General features: G+C 44.4%; 1 protein-coding gene and 1 non-coding gene across 6 annotated transcripts in view; one reads left to right on the top strand and one right to left on the bottom strand.

The window, feature by feature from the left end:
- Positions 1-19,787, bottom strand: part of PEX14 (peroxisomal biogenesis factor 14) — a 143,880-nt gene that overhangs the window by 67,551 nt on the left and 56,542 nt on the right. The window lies entirely within an intron of this gene.
- On the top strand, positions 2,963-3,066 carry LOC113917735. The gene has a single exon (XR_003518339.1). It is a non-coding gene; the product is annotated as a small nucleolar RNA U13 (small nucleolar RNA).

The raw sequence follows: 19,787 nt of genomic DNA, 5'->3' as shown, positions 1-19,787 counted from the left end.
AAAGAAATAGCTAGTTTCCAGAACAAAAAATAATTAGTGAGGAGGATAGCACAAGTTAACTTTTCTGCAAATCTTTTATGTCTGGCTTAATAGAAGACAACTGAATTCTCATATCTGCTTCTGCATTCCATCTGTTGTGATATGTTGGGTTGGTTAAAGAAAATGAAAATACAGACTAGTACAAATATATATTGCAAAAAGAGAGGAGTCTCTTATTTTTTTTTTAAAGATTTTATTTTTTATTTGAGAGAGAGAGAGTGTGAGCACGAGTCAGGGGCAGAAGTAGGGGGAGAGGGAGAAGAAGACTTCCCCGCTGAGCAGGGAGCCCGACACAGGGCTCGATCCCAGGACCCCGAGATCATGACCTGAGCCAAAGGCAGAGAGTTAACCTACTGAGCCACCCAGGTGCCCTGAGAGGAGTCTTTTATTTTTTTTTTTTTAATATTTTATTTATTAGAGAGAGAAAGACAGCGAGAAAGGGAACACAAGCAGGGGGAGTGGGAGAGGGAGATGCGGGCCTCCCACGGAGCAGGGAGCCCGATGCGGGGCTCGATCCCAGGACCCTGGGATCATGGCCTGAGCCGAAGGCAGTCGCTTAACCGACTGAGCCACCCAGGTGCCCCGAGAGGAGTCTTTTAATAGCTTTCTCAGATAACTGTGGATATTCTTCTGTGATACTACACCAAAAATTCCACAAGTGGCAGTTTCTTAAGGATTCGTTGCAATGTGAAATCCTATCGAGAAACTCTCATATCCTGTTCCATTAAAATTCATTGGTCTATCTTGCACTTTGAATGGACATTTTACTCATGTGTAATTTTATAAAATCATGCATTGATCATTTAGGAAATACTGGTTCACTAAGGTATGCAGAGCTTCCAAACGCTGACACACTTTTCATACACTATCAAAACAGCACGCTCATTAGATCACCATGATCTCCTCAGAATTCATTAACTATGGGGAAACTGCCTAGTTCACGGTGGTGGGTACATGTTTTTCCAAAATTCTAATTTCATTTGAAAGTTCAACTTTTATTACTGACAACCAATACTGTCAGTATGTTTTCCACAAAACAACAGGCTCACTTTCTTTTTTTGAGAAAATGTCTTCCAAATACTAAAGTCACAGTTTCTCTGTCATTCCCTCAAGTAAAAGTGATATCCAAGAAAAAAAGCAGCTAGTTCAGCTCATAACTCAAATGATCACACAAGAACTTCTCCTGAGGCAACCACTCCGCGGCATACGCAGAAGTACTTTATGCCTATTTCCTATTTCGTCACATGAATATTACAAAGATGCATACTCAAGTGGCAAGATTTAATAAAATTAATCATTTTTACTCTTTCATCAAGGACAGTCTTCAATGAAATAGCTTTTTTTTTAAACCGCAAGTGCATAGCAGTAAAAACTACAGCGAAAGCCAGCAGTTTACCCAGCATTGCTTCTGCACTGTCACTGCAGAAGCCAACACAGTGAAAGAGGTAAATAATGTCTTACTGCTGGCTATGAAAATCATTTTGACCTGACTCCCTGAAAGGGTTTTGGGGGGCCCCAGAGCTCTATAGACCTAAAACTTTGAAAACTTCTAACCTGATCTAAGGACAGAGAACTGGAAAGATAGCTCAAGCTTTCTTAAGCTCCTCAGTAAGAGAAATGTTGATGATAATAAGTTACAAACTAACTTAAAAACCATTTTTCTATATGAGAAACAATAAATGATAACCATAGCAAACTTCTTAAGAATCCAGTTTCTCACTGTAAGAAAAGATATAAATGCAAAATAAGAGATGAAAGGAAAATCCTGTAATATTCGGTTTGAATTGTGTGTATATGTATATACATACGTATCATGTGAATAAAAACAAATAAAACTGTGTGTGTGAGAGACAGAGAGAGAGAGAGAGAGAGAGAGAGAGAGAGAGAGGGGCTGTGTGTAAAACCAGTGTCCAGATCCCAGCTTCTAAGTAACATTCCTACTGAACAACACTTGAGGAAAATGTCTAATGCCTGGCTTAATTCACAGACAGTAAAAGGTGCACCTGAGACGTTTGTGCCAAAAAGCAAGGGACCCAGGAGCTAACCTGAATAGGCGCCCACTCATCTGACTTGGAACAATGTGAGCATTAAAATGAAATATGGTAATAATGGACTATTCTGAACTAAAGAGTATACAGTGATACTCAAAAGAGAGAGCAAGAGAGAGAGACAGAAGAGGGAAGGTGAGAAAGTTCTTTTTTATAGAAAAATACTAGGCAATAAATGTATATAAAATAATTAGGAAATAGCTATTTTTAAAATCCCAAAGAAACAGCTGATTCGAGCAAGGATCTCCAATGGTCACTAAAACCACTGAATGAAAGGTTGTTGAGCAATAAGAGAACATGCTCTCAAAGAAGCACTCTTCTCAGATGACTTATTTGTTACAAAGGAGAATTTTACAGTGGAGAACTCTGGTAGCTACCTGACGAACCCAGTGATCGACTTAACACCACCATTAGGAAGAATCTGACATTTCTCACCTTCTGATGTGATGCAAAAATAAGGACATGATGTTGCTTATAGGGTATCCTTGCCAAAAATGTTTAATTTCAATCTTATCAAGGGAAAACGATGAGACAAATCTGGTATGTATGATATTCTATAAAATTGACCTGACTGACCTTCACAAAATAGTCAATGACAAGTAAAACAAGAAAAGGCAAGAGGACAGTCACTGATGAAGAGACACAGCAGTAAAATGCCTCGCATAAGCCCCTGATTACAGGGCACAGAATGAATTTGGGGACTGGGAAAATTTAAGTATGGACTACACATGAGATGATTTTCTGGAATTACTGTTAATCTCTTAGGCGTGGTTATGTGAGGGAATGCCCTATTTTAGGAGACAGACTGGTGTAACTGGGGTTGAAGTGTCATGGTATCTACACTTACGTTTTTTTTTTTTTTAAGATTTTTTTAGATCCTTTGGTAGTTCATAAGCGTGATGATTGGGTGTTCACGCTGTTGTGTGACATGTGCCTCCCTCCAACCTTGTTACAACCTCGGCACATTACCCATCTGACGTGAAAAAAAAACAATAATAAAAAAATAAATTTTTTTTATTTATTCATTTGAGAGAAAGAGAGCGCAAGCAGGGGTAGCGGCAGAGGGAGAGGGAGAAGCAGGTTCCCCGCTTGCTGAGCAGGGAGCCCAACACAGGGCTCGATCCCAAGACCTGGAGATCATGACCGGAGCTGAAGGCAGACGCTTAACCATCTGAGCCACCCAGGTGCCCCTGCAACTTACTTTTAAAACAGAAAAAAAAAGTATGTGTGTAGAAAGAAGAGTGAGAGAGAGAGAGAGAGAGACAGAAAGCAAATGTGGCAAAATGTTAACAACTGAGGGACTGGATAAAAGGTATCTGTTCCGTGCACCATTCAATTCTTCAGTAATTCTGAAATTATTCAAAATAAAAAGATGGCAAAAAAAAAAAAGAACACCCCAAGTTGGAAAGAGTATACACAGACAGGATTTGATCCTATAAGAAATGAAGAACTACAGAGGCGCTTGGGTGGCAAAGTTGATCGGGCCTCTGACTCTTGGTTTCCACTCAGGTCGTGATCTCAGGGTCGTGAGAGCAAACCCCGAGTCGGGCTTGGTGCTCAATGGGGAGTCTGCTTGAGATTCTCTCTCTCCCTCTCCGTCTGCCCCTCCCACTACTGTGCCCACACACGCGTGCGCACTCTCTCTCTCGATGAATAAATCTTTAAAATAAAAAAAAAAAAAAATGAAGAGATACCCAAAGTTTCCATGCAAGGAAGAGACCGCTAAAAGCAGAGTTCGAATTTTACCAACTGGTGACAATGCACAGAGGGACCAGAATCTGGTGACAACAGCAGCCCAAGTGCCCTACCCGGCGGCTACCCAGGCCCACGTTAATAAAAGGACTCCATGTTCCATCCATTGCCATAATCTATCTCGGGGTGAGCCTGATGACACAGAAGCTGCCATTAGTGCACATGTCCTTGAGACAGAAGAGGTCACCTTTGATGTCCCACAGTATTCTCGTCTTACGTCCTCTTTAAGTCAAAAACTTGCCCTTTCCACCCCCAACTTTACACTGTTTGTAGGAAGGGCTGGCAGTGCTGGGAGATGGCAGCAGCTCTGACTATTAGCCACCAGCCCCTCCGCCTCCCTCTCCAAGGCACTGGCTCTGTTTCACACAGAGAGCCGCAATTCTGGAGTCTAGTCACTGATCTATTGGCCAAGTGACTTTGGAAATCATGTCCACTGTCTTTCAGCTTTTCTGCCTGAAAAAAATGTTGACTTTCTAGTCTAATACAAAGTTGTTATGAGCATGTCAAACACTTTTGGCCCAAGGATACATATTGGCCAACATAGGTAAAAAGTTAGGGATCATTATTATTTCTTTCATATTCCTATGCCCTTCATTTCTAAACTGATGCTTTGAAGAGAAGCATTTTACTTCCTTGAGCATATGTATTTAATTAATCCTGTTCTGGAAGGCCCAGCCAAAATAATAACAAAAGTCATGTAACACTGGAAAGGGAGAATGTTGTTATTTTCACATAATGTGTTACTAAGAAAACCAGTAAGAACAATCAGGACTATTAAAAAGAATACAGTAAGATAATTTTTAAAACATAAAAATCCACAGCTTTCCTAAATATCGGCAAAGATTAGAAAATATAATAAAAATAAAGGCCCTATAAGTGTAAATGCAAGAAGAGTGTCAAACTTCATCAGTGAGGAACGTACTTTACTTGAAAGATAACACCACATTCATGAGTGGAAAACAGTGTATCGCAAAAGTGCCAATTCTCTCCAAAGCCATTTCTACGTTGGATGTAATAATCCAAATTCCAAAGGGATTTAATTTTTGATTGGCATGGAAAGGGGAGGGGTGGGACCAAAGAGGAGAGGAGGAAACGTGATACGGTGATTCTGACATGAGCTTAGAAGTACACAAGGGCCACAGGGCACCTGGGTGGCTCGGTCGGTTAAGCGTCTGCCTTCGGCTCAGGTCATGATCCCAGTGTCCTGGGATCGAGCCCCACATCAGGCTCCCTGCTCGGCGGGGAGCCTGCTTCTCCCCTTCCCTCTGCCTGCCACTCCCCCTGCTTGTGCTCTCTGTCAAATAAATAAATAAAATCTTAAAAAAAAAAAGTACACAAGGGCCGGAAAAAACGGGAATATTCTTTAAAAGGACAAAGGAAGAGTACAACTTATGCTACGGATAAAAACATGTAACAAATCTACAACAATCAAGATACAACAAGCAATACATATATCCAAGAACAAGAACAGAACGTCCTTGATCACACATCAGCCTATTTAAGATAACGGTGACATGTGACGTAAGCAGGGAAAAGACATCATTTGAAAAATGGTGCTGGAACAATCGAGTTGGTCATTAGGAGAAAAGAAAGTTATATCCCCTGTTACTCTACTAAAAACAAATCAAATTCCATACAAGAAAACTAAATCCATAAAAGAAAGGAAGGAGGTGAATGTTTCTTTGCTGTTGAGGTATGTGTGTGTCTGGGTGGCGGCTTCTAGGCTTGACCGAAAGAAGACACGGTGAAGACGACACACCCGTCGACATGGAGCTCACGCTCGGGGCTCAAGTGCCCCAATGGCAGCTGCTGATGTGGGAGCCAGCACAGGCTGTCAAAGCGCAGCCCAGCAATGCACAAGGAGACAAAAACAGGCCCATTTCCCTAACCCGGAGTTCTACTCTAAGGTTTAAAAGGTCTTTTTACTCTAAAAAGGTAATCACAGAAGGAAGAAAATTACCTATTTCTCAAGGATATTAAAGAAGATTTGCTATCATGGTAACAAACAGAAACAATCTAGATGTCCATCTAGGGGACTGGCTAAAAGAAACGAGGGTGTAGACTCTCAGCAGAATACCAGGCAGCAATTACAATTGATGACAGGGATCTGTATTTATGAACATGAACTTAGGTCCCAGACATAGCGTCAAGTGGGAATCAGGGGGAAGGATGGGAGGAGAAGAAAACCCAGGTGATTTTCTAAATGCCTCTAAGGTGGGACCCAACAGTTCCAACAGAAGCCAAAAGGCAGGGAGCTCTAATCTCAGCTTCTAGATCTGTGGTCCCCCTCGGACCCAAGTCACAGATTCTTCCAGGTGCCTCAGTCTCTCAGTCTATAAAATGGAAATTAAAAAATGTCACTGCCCTTATGAACCCCTCCATTGTCCCCAGGGCACTCTGAGGATTAATTAGCTGGTATTTGTGGAGTGGCTGTACTGAGTTATTACAGAAAATTTTCCATTAGGTTCATCAGCTCTTGAAAGTTCTTAAGCAAAACTGAAGAAGTTTTGATGAAATGCCCCAAAGACAAGCAAGACTGATAATAATGAAGCAGGAGAAGAAACACCCTGCAACCTTGTCCCCTCCCTCTCCATGGCAGGCAGCGCAGCAGCCCAGGTTTCATCAGCTCTCCCCCAGGATGAGGTCAGCGCACACAGACTGCCTCAGGTCCTCCAAGGGGACGATTATCACACTGTAACCAGTGTCCCCAGGGCTCCTTATTAGTCTAATAGAAACCCTTCATGCTCTCGTAGAGACCGGCGGGGACTGTGAGCCTCCAAGGAACACGGTGTACCAGCACCCCCGCCCCAAGTCACTGAAGAGCTCATCCCCTAATGAGGGGCACAGGGACAGATGTGCACGGTTCCCCTTTGCCACGTGTCAGCCTATCCTGTGGAATGCAGACTGTAGCTGCCAAGCTCTGGGAATATCTAGGGAGAAACGGAGCAGCTTCCAGAGGGCCAGAGCATTACCAATGTCACAAACTCCAGCCAGGGGCACAGAGAGACAAAGGTCGCACACTGACGGGGCAGACAGCACACAAGGCCAATCCCCGTCGTTCACAGAAATCCCAACGCCGCATGCCGGCACAGGAGGAAGCCCGCCAGCAGTCGTGAACCCTGGCAGAGGAGGCTGTACAGAGAAGGTGGCCCCTCTCCCTTTTGCCCCATGCTCTGTGGAGTGTCCAGCCTGGCCTGTGAGCGCCAGCCCTGTAAGTCGGAATGCTTTGTCCTAAGAGTCTGTGCCATGCACATTCTTTAAAATTATTCCGCTTTCTTCCTTCCCTAATTCCTGTGTCTCTCTTTCTCTGTCTGTGTCACCCAGCCTCCTCTCCAATCTATTCCTGTGTGTCCCAGAGGGGCCAGAGTGAAGCAAGTCCTACGGTTATGATGCAACGCCTGGCCACAGGTGAGACCCGGACTCTTCTGGAAACCTTAATGAACGGGCAACAGCGGCTTGTGTTCTTCTTGACAGCACACAGGTGCTGATAAATACCGACCTCCAGGGTATTCTCTGTAAACACAGGCAGCGCGGCCCCTCACCCTCACCCTCACGGGGGCACACACATGCGCGCACGCGCACACGCGCAGGCACACTCCCAACCTCCCTGGCTCTGCTCTCGCACCTCAAAAACAAATTATTTAACTATTCTCTTCCCTGAGGATTAGAGCTGTAATTTCAAACCCACAGCTCCTCGGCTTGTCTCTCACGCATGCAGAACATTCTGATAGGTTAAATGCTGCCATTTAATTACTATAATGAGAGGTGCTTTTTTTGGGTTTCCTCAAACATTGATTTTTCCCTCTCGTTTTACACTGGAAGTCATCTTTAACATGTTTTTCTCCATAATTTTCCCCATCCTCCCTTCCCCCCCCCACCATGTACACAGGGAGGGAGGAAGGAGAAAGGCTCTTTAGGTCAATGTCTTGAAGAGTTACCAGAGGTGAATGGAAAGCAATACCACGCATCCAAACCATTAATTAACAATCTCTTTTTAATATAATGTTTAAAAATCTTAATCTAAGAAAAGGCAGAAGGAAGAGGCAAAAGCCACCAAAGTGGACTACAGCAGTGACCATCCCAGACAGAAATGGTCAGTGAGAGACCAGAAAGGGCTGGGGGTGGGGGTGGTAGGGAGCCGTCCTGTGGGTGACTCTAATGAGGGGGCCAGAGGAGTGATTTCTGGAGATGTCCAGCTTTAAAGCAGCCCCAAATCAAATAAGGAGGCTGTTTTCCATGAAAAGGCTGGATAAAAGCCAACTGAGCAAGATGCCTACAAGGAAGAAACTTGCTTTCACATACACTTTTTTTTAAAAGGTATGCAACCTATATGCTTTCTAAAACTGCAGATCGTAATCCACCGCCAAAACAAGTGCATTCTGCCTCAGGAATGGGTCCGGACGGAGCTGCAGGGCAGTCTGAGGCTGAGTGTCTGGGCCTGGGGTAGAGCTGGACCAGCACCAGAGAAGGAGTCTGAGGAAGTGAAATGCTCTTCCCCTTCCCTCCTCCAGGGGACCTGCCCTGAGCTCTGCGACCTCCCAGGGAGTCATCCATCACTAACAGCACTAACTGGGCGTCTTCCACTCTCACTCCTGCTGGAGCTGCTGCCTTAGGCTTTCTGCCTTAGTTCCACACACTTTCTATCCCTCTGACTCATCGATTCACAAGAGTTAAGGTACCGAGAAGGCCATCTGCTACCAGAAAACCAAGGCACATGCAGAGTCAGGTCACTGTAACCATCAGGTCGTACACTGTGCAGGGAGGCCCTGACACCCGTGGAGACCACATCAGCAGAGCCTACTGGCCGTAAGGAGTGGATCAGTGGAAATACATACAAACATAAATGGACCAAATAAATAAAATAAACAGTCAGACTTAGGGCAGATGGCAGGGGGAGTGAGGAGCTTTCTGGAAGAAGCGTTTCCAGTGGCAACTCACCATGATCCTGGTCCATTTCCATGGAACCCTCTTTGGAAAGGAGAGGCAGGCTTCACCAGGAAGCAGTGATCGCCTTCTCACAGAGAAGCCATTTCCAGATAAAATACCACTTGCTTTACAAACGCCATCTTCTCTGTCTTCAGAGAGCTTCAAATTTCAGTGAAGCCACTCACCCATGTCTCTCCACACAGAAAGCACGCCTGACAGTCACCCGTGGAAGCAGCATGAAAGCCAGGAGACCCACACCATGCCACTGGCGTCTGATGGTGACACACTGTGGTGCAGCCGCGGTGTGAGCACTAATCACACGGGGGCCTCCTCTGGAGCCCATGTTGTCTGATTCCCAGCCCCGCACTCTCTCCACTCTATCCGTTCTCCTCCATCCAGGTCCCCAGGCCAAAAACCTTGACAGTGACCACAGACACCTCTCTTGCCTTCACTCCTCGCATCACTCAGCCACCAACTCCTGCAGACTCTACCTCCACACCGTCCCTAATCCATCCTCTCCAACCCCACAACAACCGCCCTTGTCCATCCATCATTTCTCACCTGAATTACTCAGCGAACTCCCAGCTGCCCACCCTGCCTTCAGAGAGCTTTCTCAAACACAAACATATGATTCGACATAAAACTCTTCATAGCTTCCCCACTGTCCACATAATAAAACCCAAACCCTTGAGTTAACATACGTGAGGTCTGACCCCTGCCTACCTCTCCAACTTTCCAGCCTGTTTCCTGAATCTCCAGGCCATTCCTGGTCTCAGAGACAATGTTCCATCCCATCCCTGCATAGATTAAAGTCAGCACGGCTCCCCAAACCCTAAAGACAACGAATCCTCTTGGGAACACCTGTAGGGGTAACTTCTCCTATAATGATGCCTTTTCTAACCCTTCCACTATAATCCTCCCCCCGACCACAGAACTGATCACTCCCTCCCCTGGGCCCCTACACATACACCTATCATAGCCCCTGTAATGTGTTATCACCCATATGACACCTGTTTACATATCATGGAACCTCACTAGACCACTAATATTAAATCTTATTTTTATATTTTCAGTGCTTAGCACAAATGTTGGCCACAGAGGAAATGGGCATTTAATAAATTAGAGAATGGATGGATGGATTTTCCCACTGTATTATACTGTCCCTGTGTATGAAACTGGGAACTAGCAATTCATACAAACACATACCTAGCCATATACCTAACAATCCATATAAAGGAGAAACAAACTCAGAGCAATGATTCTAAGAAGCAGATAATTTAAAAATGCTTGTTTCACCTAAATATGCATTATAACTTCCTGACTGTGTTTGTTGTTAGACTGATATGAAAACTAGTTTGCATCCCGGATCCATCCCTGGGTGGAAAGGGAGCAGAGCTACAGAGAATTAAAGAACTGATCTAAGATTAAACTTTTGCGATGAATATTCACCAGCGAATAGCTGAGAAACAACCATACTGTGTGTACTACTCTCAGTTCATCATGAAATGCTTTTAAACAAATACCTACCATTTCCTCAAAACAAACAGAATAATTATGGTAAGGCCTTGTTATCATTCAGCTGTACACACGATATACAATAACGGCCCTGGAACCACCTCAAAATAATCTCAAAGCCAGATCTGTGTCGCTGGGGCAAGGCTTCCTAGGGCACCAGACTCCAGTGTTCTGTGTAATGCAATGACATCCGAGCTGATGGAGGTGAGCTCTGCTCCGTGGAGGTTCAACTCCTGAGAGTGGATCTTAAAGGTGAGGCACAGCAGCTCAGGAGAAAGTCGATTTAATTTGTTTAACATCATAAAAAGGGACATTTCCACATGGACAGCAAGGACATGAATATCATGTGTGTATGGCAGAATTATAAACGCATTTTTGGCGAAATTCAATAAAGCTGATTCTACTGCATAAGGTCAGCAATTTACTATAAAAAATGATATGATTGCAATTTTTAATATAACCCATGTATTTGCTGCAAGATGCTCTAGAAGATTGTGTAATGTAACCATTCGACCTCTCCAGTGGAGCAGAGATCACCCTATTTACCCTTTATTGTCCTGATAAAAGCCTCCGCACAGAACAAAGTCAACAGCATTTACGAACACAGCCATCCTCTCAAACCTGAACCTTCCTCTCCTCAAACACAAGAATGAGCTCTCTGGGCAAGAACCCTCACAGAAGGCAGCAAGAAAATCTCCACGACTAAATAAAACTAAAATTACCTTCGTCTTCTATTCCTGATAATAGAGATGTATGTGAAAAGGCATGCATGAAATAAATAACCTCTGTGGTCACTCCGGATTTCATTTCTGATACCGGGATTCTTCAAGGAGAGCACCCTAGTCCTCATGAGCAGACGGTGCATTGAGATTCAACGGCTCAGTGATGACAGACACCTGTTCCTCAGACTCACTGGGTTGCCCAAAGCCCTCATGCTCACATGCACTTTTTTTGAGGAACTAATTCACGTTACCATGAAGATTAAATGAGTAAATGTATGTGAGAACGCTTTTTTAAATGTAAAGCAATCTACAAAGGCTAGTGGTGATCATACGGTCTGTATCAAACCACCTCGGGCTTGCTTATGAGTCACAGTATCTCTATCACTAGTAGTTTCTACGGTCTCAGCACCAAGTTCTCCAATGGCATAGGCCCTTTGTGTCCCCACTTCGTGCACTTAGCATAGTGTTCACCAGACTTCAAACTAGAAATGCCTGGCGAACGGGGATGAACTTGGTCACTGATGATATGAAAAATTACAGACAGGGATATGAAACTCCAACGGAACTTTTATTTTCAATGGCATCTCTAGATGGAAGCTGGTAAGATGTTGCTCTCCTTTTCACTCATGACTACTATGGGTTCTTGGATCAAAGCAGGCTCGTTTTCTGCCTTGGAGTCTTTGAGATGGCTGTTGCCCAGCCGACACTCCTGTTCTTCATGTCCTGATTTCAGCAACCCTCCCAAAGCAACCCTCCCCACCCTCCTGCCCCCACCCTCCCAATACCCTCTATCAGAGCACCTTTGCTTAACTGCGACAATTCTGCACATTTCGCATTTCTGTACCCGCCCCCGCCCTCACACCCCCCGCCCCCCGCCCCCCGGCTCAGAATGCTGCATTTTATTAGCCCTGATATTCTTGGTCCTAGGGCCAGCATAATGCCTTGTAAAAAAAATATGCTCAATAAATACTTGCTGGATGAATGCATGAATGAATGGTAAAAACCTTTCAAAATCAGGTATTCAGGTCCTGCACACAACGGCACTATTTTCTGTTCTATTTTAGTACTTAGTCTGCTCTTTTCAGTACTGCTTCACGGAGAGGCTCTAACTAAAAAAAAAAAAATGTAAGTAAATATCAGAATTGGACTCAAAAGAGGTCATCATGAATCTCCATATTTATTCTCTTTCAATTACATTCTGTACAAATTAGCTCCGTTTGTAAGTTAAACCGATTTTTCTAACAGCCTCTTCTTCAAACTCAACCTGTGTTCTTTCGGCCAAGACCCCAAATTTTGCAATTAGAATAATTTAATTGACAATTCTGTTTGTGACTCACAAAGCAGGAGAGGGTATGGCTTTGTTCTTTAGCTTCATAGGTTTACCCCTGTCAGTGGTAAAATATTTTTCTTGTCAGCTGAGAGTAGAGATCCAGCTTGAAGCCAAAAACAGAGTGGACGAGAGTCCCGTTCCTCTGCACTTTTAGATTTCATTGACAAGATGACATTTGTGTGGTTGTGATATTTAATTTATCACAGAGGGTCATGATTTCTTCCCCTGAAATGCCATAAGGTAAACTTCAACTTTATGAATGAAAGCCTTTGCGATCATTTAACAAACTGAAAATCTACACAAAATTTAAAGACCACCGTCTTACTACAGACAATCTCCTCAACAATCTAATTACAGAAAGATTGCTCGAAAGGGCTTTAAAACTAAAAAGAATAATTAACAGTAAGAGACTGGAGCATTCACAAGTCTTCTGTCTGATGAAAGGGGCGACATCTGAGAAGACTAGCTCCTACCAGGATGGTTTAGAAACCAGACGCAGGCCTGTGGAAAGTTGGAAGGGAAAAAGTAGTCGAGTTGTTCAATTTAAATAGGAGCCTGCTTGCCCCATCATGCCACTGCCTGAGGACCGTTACGAGGGACCTCTACTTACCATCACAAACAGAAAGAAGATAAAGCTGTTGACTGACCAACTAGCAAGCCTACAACAAAAAGTAAATTTAAAATAAAAGCACACTAACTCATGCTTCGCAAATACAGATACTCATGCGCGCACACACACATAGCAGGAGAGGCGCAAAAATACTAATATAATAATGGATTGGTACATGAATGAATACTATTCAAAGTTACTTTAAAATTTTTCTAACTATAGTTCAATCAACATAAAATATTGTAAAGCAGAGATTGCCTAACGTTATACCTTAGGTTAAGTTTCCGAAGTCCCCACTTCCAACATTTTCCAGACAAACCCACATATCATGTAGTCCCTTTGGTGAAAACTCGCTTGCCCACCCTCAGCCGCTAAATCTCATTACGACACCCATCCCTAAGTGAGCCAGAAAGGACTGACAAGTATTCTTACAACAAGCTCAGAAAGCCAGTGGCGATAAAGACCACGTCAATATTTATCTCTTGGACAAACTGAAGATATATCACCACACAGCTCTTGTTAACAATCAAAGGTCCAGCTCTTCTCAAAAACAACAAAAACAGTTGACTAAAAACAATATCCCCCCTTCACATATACATACAATTTGCTCTTCGTTGAATGAAATACTTTAGATTTACAACTAAACCACTGCCACCTGCTTAAAGACTGAAAACATGAACTCTCTTTTGGCGGACTTTTTTTATTAGCGTGTTTTGGAGACAAATGAATGCCTCCCTCATTTTGTGGACCGTTTATCTAAATGGCTTGAAAAATCCCAAGTTAAGCTTTCAGTAAGAAAGAGGCTTATGATAAAGAGGTGCTCAGACGCTGTTTGGGGGCAAATATGTTGTATGTGTGAATCTAGAAGATTCTAGAAATGCTAGAAGAATTTTTCTTCTACCGGTTCCTCCGATGGCACTCAGCGTCCGTTCCCACCTCTTCCTAGTGTGCCTTCCTCTGTTAGAGAAGCCGGATGCTAAAAGTTACCCTTCCCTACCCTACTCCTCGGCAGCGAGAGTTCTGGATGGGAGTTAGGAGCACGCACAGGTGATCTGAAAAGTGGAAACGAGGTAAAAGATCTGTACCTTGCTGCTTTTGACTGTGGCAAACATGGGCCAATCAGCAAGCCGGATACTGGAAATACCTAGGTTCCCTATCACAGTGCCCCATCTCTAGCCCTCGCTTCACGGGGATCAAGGGACAGTTTTACAGAGGTAGAAGCCAAGTTCATATCCCAATGTCCTGCCACTGTTTTCACGGATGTAGAACACACAGCAGTGGTGGCAGCAGCAACTTCCCGGTCCTGAGTCACAGCTACGAGGGTGTGCTCTTGACCTCGAATGTTCCAGTGGCAGCCTCCCAATTCCCCGCTTTCCTGACTGGAGTGGAGGGCGGAGCGGTGCCCCTGGCGAGTCACTCCTTCCATACTCTGAAAGTCATTCCTGGAGGTCTGGCCTTGATTCCACTCCTCTGGCCCTTTTTACAGTGAGCAAGCCCCTAACTGCCTGTATTAAATCCCTCTCTGCTCAAAATTCCTAGAGGTTCTCATGACGTGAATTTTTATGATACCAACACATTTGTCTTTTTAACATAACATTACAGCAAACTGACTACAGCCCATTAAGAGTACAAGTTCTAAGAAGATATACTCTGTCATATCATGGTCATCGTCAACTAAGCCCTTATTTTCAGTGCCAGGCACTCTGCTAAGCGCTTCTCACCTTACTTTCTTTAATCCTTACAAGAACCTTTTGTAGTAAATGCTACCATTAACCCCATTTTACAGATAGATAAACCACAGCACAGTGAGGGTAAGTATTTTATCCAGGGCCACACAGCTAGAAAGTGGTGATGCTAGCATTTCAACCCAGACAGTCTGTGCACTATTACCTCCCACACCGGAGTACTCCAAACGTGACCTATTATTTAGTCTCTTAACAATGCTGCCAAAGCCACGTGGTTTTACTACTAGAAAGACATTATAAATATGACACCTGCATCTTCCTCTTCTCCAGGCTCCAAACCTACACACTCCTACACGACTGGGGAGAACATAAAATGCCACAACCACTTTCGAAAACAGTTTGGAAATTTGTTCAAGAGTTAAACATACACCTACCACATGATCCAGACATTCTACCCCTCAGTACCTGCTCAAGAGAAAAAGAATATGTCTCTACAAAGATTTATACACAAATATTCATAGCAGCTTTATTTTTAATAGCTAAAAACCAGAAACTCCAATCAACAGGTGAATGGATAAACAAGTTGTATTATATCCAAACAATGGAATACCATTCAGCAATAAAAAGGAATGAACTGCTAATACACGTAACAGTGTAGACAACTCTCAGAACATTTATGCTGTGTGAAAAAAGCCAGACCAAAACGTATACACACTGTACGATCCCATTTATATAAAATTCTGGAAAATGCAAATTAATCTGTATGAAAGAAAGCAGACTGGTGCTTGCATGGCAACCAGAGTGTGGCAGGAGGAAACATTTGGGGGTGACCAGAGTGCTCACTATCTTGACTACAGTGATGGTTTCACACCTATACACATGTCAAAGTTTTAAATGTTGCACAATTTAAATATATATAGTTTATTGTATGTCAGGTATACCTCTATAAAGCTGCTTAACATACCAAAACCACCCTAAGAGTCACCTTCAGTCCTGTCTCCTGCACCTCACGCACCCAATCTCCTACTGAGAATGGCTTACTCTTTCCTACAATGTCTGTGGCTGTCCTTCCTTCCCAGAAAGTATGTGGGAGAGTTCAAAGAACTCTAGTCAGAAGACTTGGTCCTACATCTACTTCTGCCACATATTTGCACTACTTAACCTTTCTGAGCCTCTGTGTCCTCATCTATAAAATGGGAGATTTGCTAAATCACGTATTCATTCATTCAACAAATGTTTATTAACTTGCCTACTAAAAGACCATAGTGAAGAAATTAATCTGTGTCTTGCAAACCATAAAATTCTCTACATAAATATGCTGGCATTTTTTTAAAACGATTTTATTTATTTGAGAGAGCATGAGCAGGGAGGTGCTGCAGAGGGAGAAGCAGACTCCCCACGGAGCAGAGGAGGCTGACCCAGCACTCGATCCCAGGACCCTGAGATCATGACCTGAGCCGAAGGCAGAGGCTTAACTGACTGAGCCACCCAGGCGCCCCTGTACTGGCATTTTTATTTCCATCTTTGCTGCCACCTTCCCAGTCCAGATCCTCCACACTTGACAATGGACTTGGGCAGTGCCTTTCTTTGTGGCTGGTTCTACCATTGCCAGGCCTATAATACAGTTTAAATACAGAGCCCAGAGTTAACTTCTTCGATAGCATTGTGACAGAGTTTCAACTGATTCAAATAATGCTGTCAACCATGATTTATCATATTGAGTCCTAAGGCTGGCTCCTTCCTCGTGGCCCATCTCACCAACCTCATTTCTCTTTTCTACAGAGCCCATGGGCCAATCCAGCTAACAGCACGTAAGCCTCCGCATGAGCCTCCCGCACTAACACTGTCTTCCCCACTCTTCTCTGAGCATCTACACCCACTGCCTCCCTCGTTGTCTATGTTAAGACAGTTAAGAAGGAGCTCTGCTGACCTAAGTAACTGGAAAGGAGCACTTTCACTGGCTACTCTAAGGCTAAGGACAAAAAGAACTGCACACAAACACTGTACGCACTCGAGCTGATGATGGCGTACAGCCTAGCAGCTTTGAAACTACCTTACGTGTGCGCCAGAGATGAATAGATATGTGCAGTGTTGACTCAAGAAAAACCGAACTCCTTCTGTGACTTGTCCTGGTAAGCACCCTCTATTTCTAGTTTGCCCAGGCCCTCCTTCAGTAGCCTCTCACTGGGGCCGGCTCTGCTGGGCATGGAGGAAACCGGGAAGAGTGAGGCACAGTCTCTGCCCTCAAGGGACTCACAGTCCAGTGAGCTTTACACCCCGGTCCCTCCTGGTCGCACAGGGCCGACTTCTAACTGAGACACTGCCGCTCGTCGTGGATACGCGTAGACAGTGCTCAGAGGCACTTCGCCCCCATCCCTGCCTCCTTCCTACGAGCCTCTTGCACTGTGAAAGACGGGTACTTCATTTTTCTCTCAGGAAGTGCCTAACATGATAATACTCTGCACACAACACGTACTGAATAAAGACCAACCACCTAACCCATGGCCAAGTACCCATAAAACATCGCATAACGACAAAAGAAAACTAAGCCATGTGTTTCATTTGGAACAGACTGCGACCAAGTTTCTGAAGCTTTCCATTTATTTGAATGCTTTTTTGCATCAAAAATTAAACTTATGAGCCCACATCCCTTCAAAAATGAGCTGAAAAAGGATTCTTTTAGAAAGCATTTTTGCTGTAACCAATGACCAGAATGTCCCCTCAGAATCCAAATCTGTGCTAAACGTTAGTGACAATTTGTTATGCAGCCTTTTTTTTTTTAAGATTTTATTTATTTATTCATGAGAGACAGGGAGAGAGACAGAGAGAGAGAGAGAGAGAGAGGCAAAGGCAGAGGCAGAGGGAGAAGTAGGCTCCCCACTGATCAGGGAGCCCGATGCGGGACTCGATCCCAGGATGCCGGGATCATGACCTGAGCCGAAAGTAGATGCTTAACCATCTGAGCCACCCAGGCACCCCGCAGCCTTTTTTCTCTTATTGATTTCTTCTTACCTATAGTCACGTTTATATTAGAAGAGTTTTATATTCTTTCTATATTCTTTATATTCAAAGTCTCACGAAATTTTAAGAAAAAACACACCCTAGCCTACTCACATATGCAAAAGGCTTTTACTTTAGCATAGTGCCAAACCAACACAGCGCCAACAATGTCTACACAAGGATATTCACTGGGGCGTTGTTTGAAACCTCAGACGGCAGGAACCAATCTAAATGTCCACTAATCTGGGACTGGTTAAAAAAAATTCTGATACACGCTCATCCTGGAGTACTACACAGCCACTGAGAAGAATGAATCCAATCTGGAGGTGCTGATGTGGAATGACTCCTCAAATGGAATGCAAGTGTAAAGGTGAAGTGTAAAATACTACTGCATTTAAAAGGTGTTTGTCCTTCTCTGGAAGGAGTAATAAATATTAACATGCTCTTATATGGATAGATGATCTTGGGAATGATACATAAGAAACTGAATAAATAGAAGCATCCTCTGGAAAAGAGAATGGGGGCGACAGGAATAAGAGACACAGGGAAGACTAATTTTTCACTGCATATCGTTCTTTACGGTTTGAATTTTTGAAGCCACATACATACCTTACCTTTCCAAAAAATTTTTTAAAAAAACTTCAAAAATACTACTACCATACATGACAACGTCACTTTGCTTTTCTTTGTAGCGTTGTCGTAGGCACACAAGGTTAAGAAAAGAGGAATCACTCTTCACTTTCAGGAAAAACCTCAAAGCAACTGGGTAAATCCAAAAGAGCTCTGTCCCTCTCCCCACCCCGCCCCAAGAACCTCTGGGCCACAGCCCCCCGTGGTAGGGTGAAGTGTAGGAACCCATGTGACTCAGGCTTCTTGGGGGAACAAGTGCCACCAGCTCCCCCTCTGAAGGAGGAGGCCATAGCGTCCCCATTTCCACGGCCTTCAGCCGGCCCAGCTGCTGCAGCTCTCATCCTGGATGCTGAAAAAATCTCTGGAGTTCAAGACAAGTTTGGATAACAAGGGGAGCAGGAAAATTGATGGGGGGAACACCAGTCAGTGTGATGGATAGGCTGGTCCAGAACAGCAGGTGACGGATATGCAGATGCAAGACTGGCAGGGAAGGAAGATGGTCCGTTCACAACAGATGGATGGAGGTGCTCAATCATCCTCAGGAACGAGCCCGAGGCTGCCACACACTGCCCTGTCTGCTCCGCCACCGGCAGCTCCTCACTCACCTTCAGGGCACGGCCCCAGCCCAGAGGCTCTCTGCACGGGACCCACACCAGGGCGGGGTCTGCGGGACTGACGGCGGGCAGTGTTTGAGGAAATGCCACTTGACTGCAGGCGGGACTCTCGGGGACTGAGTGCTAGTGAACTTCCTCCAGCTTCCAAAAACACACCCATTTTGTCTCTCTGGATAGCTCACACTCTGGGGTGTGGCTTGCCCTGCTGGGGTGACCTGTTTGCCCAGACCGAAGGGACACAGGAATTCTAAGACATAGGAATTCCAGTGTTAAAGCCAGGACAGCGTGGGGCAAACCGGAACCAGTGGCCACCCGACTTACCAGCCATTGCCCTCTCCTTTTTCTTTCCCTCTTCATCATCGGTGAGAGAGAACCCGCATCACCTAATTCAGTTCAACCTCCTGACTGAGCAGAACTCCTCAGGTCAGGTATTTTGTTTCTTCCAGTCATCTAAGACTAACAGAGAGGTAAGACAGTAAGAAAAATCACCCACCCCCCATCTTTGCCCAGAAGGGGAGCATCTTTTTAAAGCATCCATGTTAGGGGGGACCCAGCGGGCTCAGTCGGTGGAGCGTGTGACCCTTGATCTCGGGGTCGTGGGTTCAAGCCCCACACTGGAGGTAGAGATTACTTTAAAAAAATAAAGAAATAAAATAAAACATCCATGACAGAGAAGGCATAATTACTCCAGCAAATGCAGGAATGAATCTAAATCTCGATGCCACAATCCACGTCTCATTAACAAAGAAATCAGAAGGGCCAGACAGCCCCTCCAGAGCCAATACCCTTCCTTCCAGCTCAGCCACAGGAGTTTCTGAGGGTGAGAAAATGGGCCACAGCCAAGCATGGGGTCTCCCTTCCCTGCCCCCTCCAAGCTCTCTGCTGGACCCAAGCTCTAGAAAAAACAGTGTTATAA

This window comes from Zalophus californianus, chromosome 4 (genome assembly GCF_009762305.2).
Source record: "Zalophus californianus isolate mZalCal1 chromosome 4, mZalCal1.pri.v2, whole genome shotgun sequence".
Classification (NCBI taxonomy): domain Eukaryota; kingdom Metazoa; phylum Chordata; class Mammalia; order Carnivora; family Otariidae; genus Zalophus; species Zalophus californianus.
This window is presented reverse-complemented; position numbering and strand designations above follow the sequence as displayed.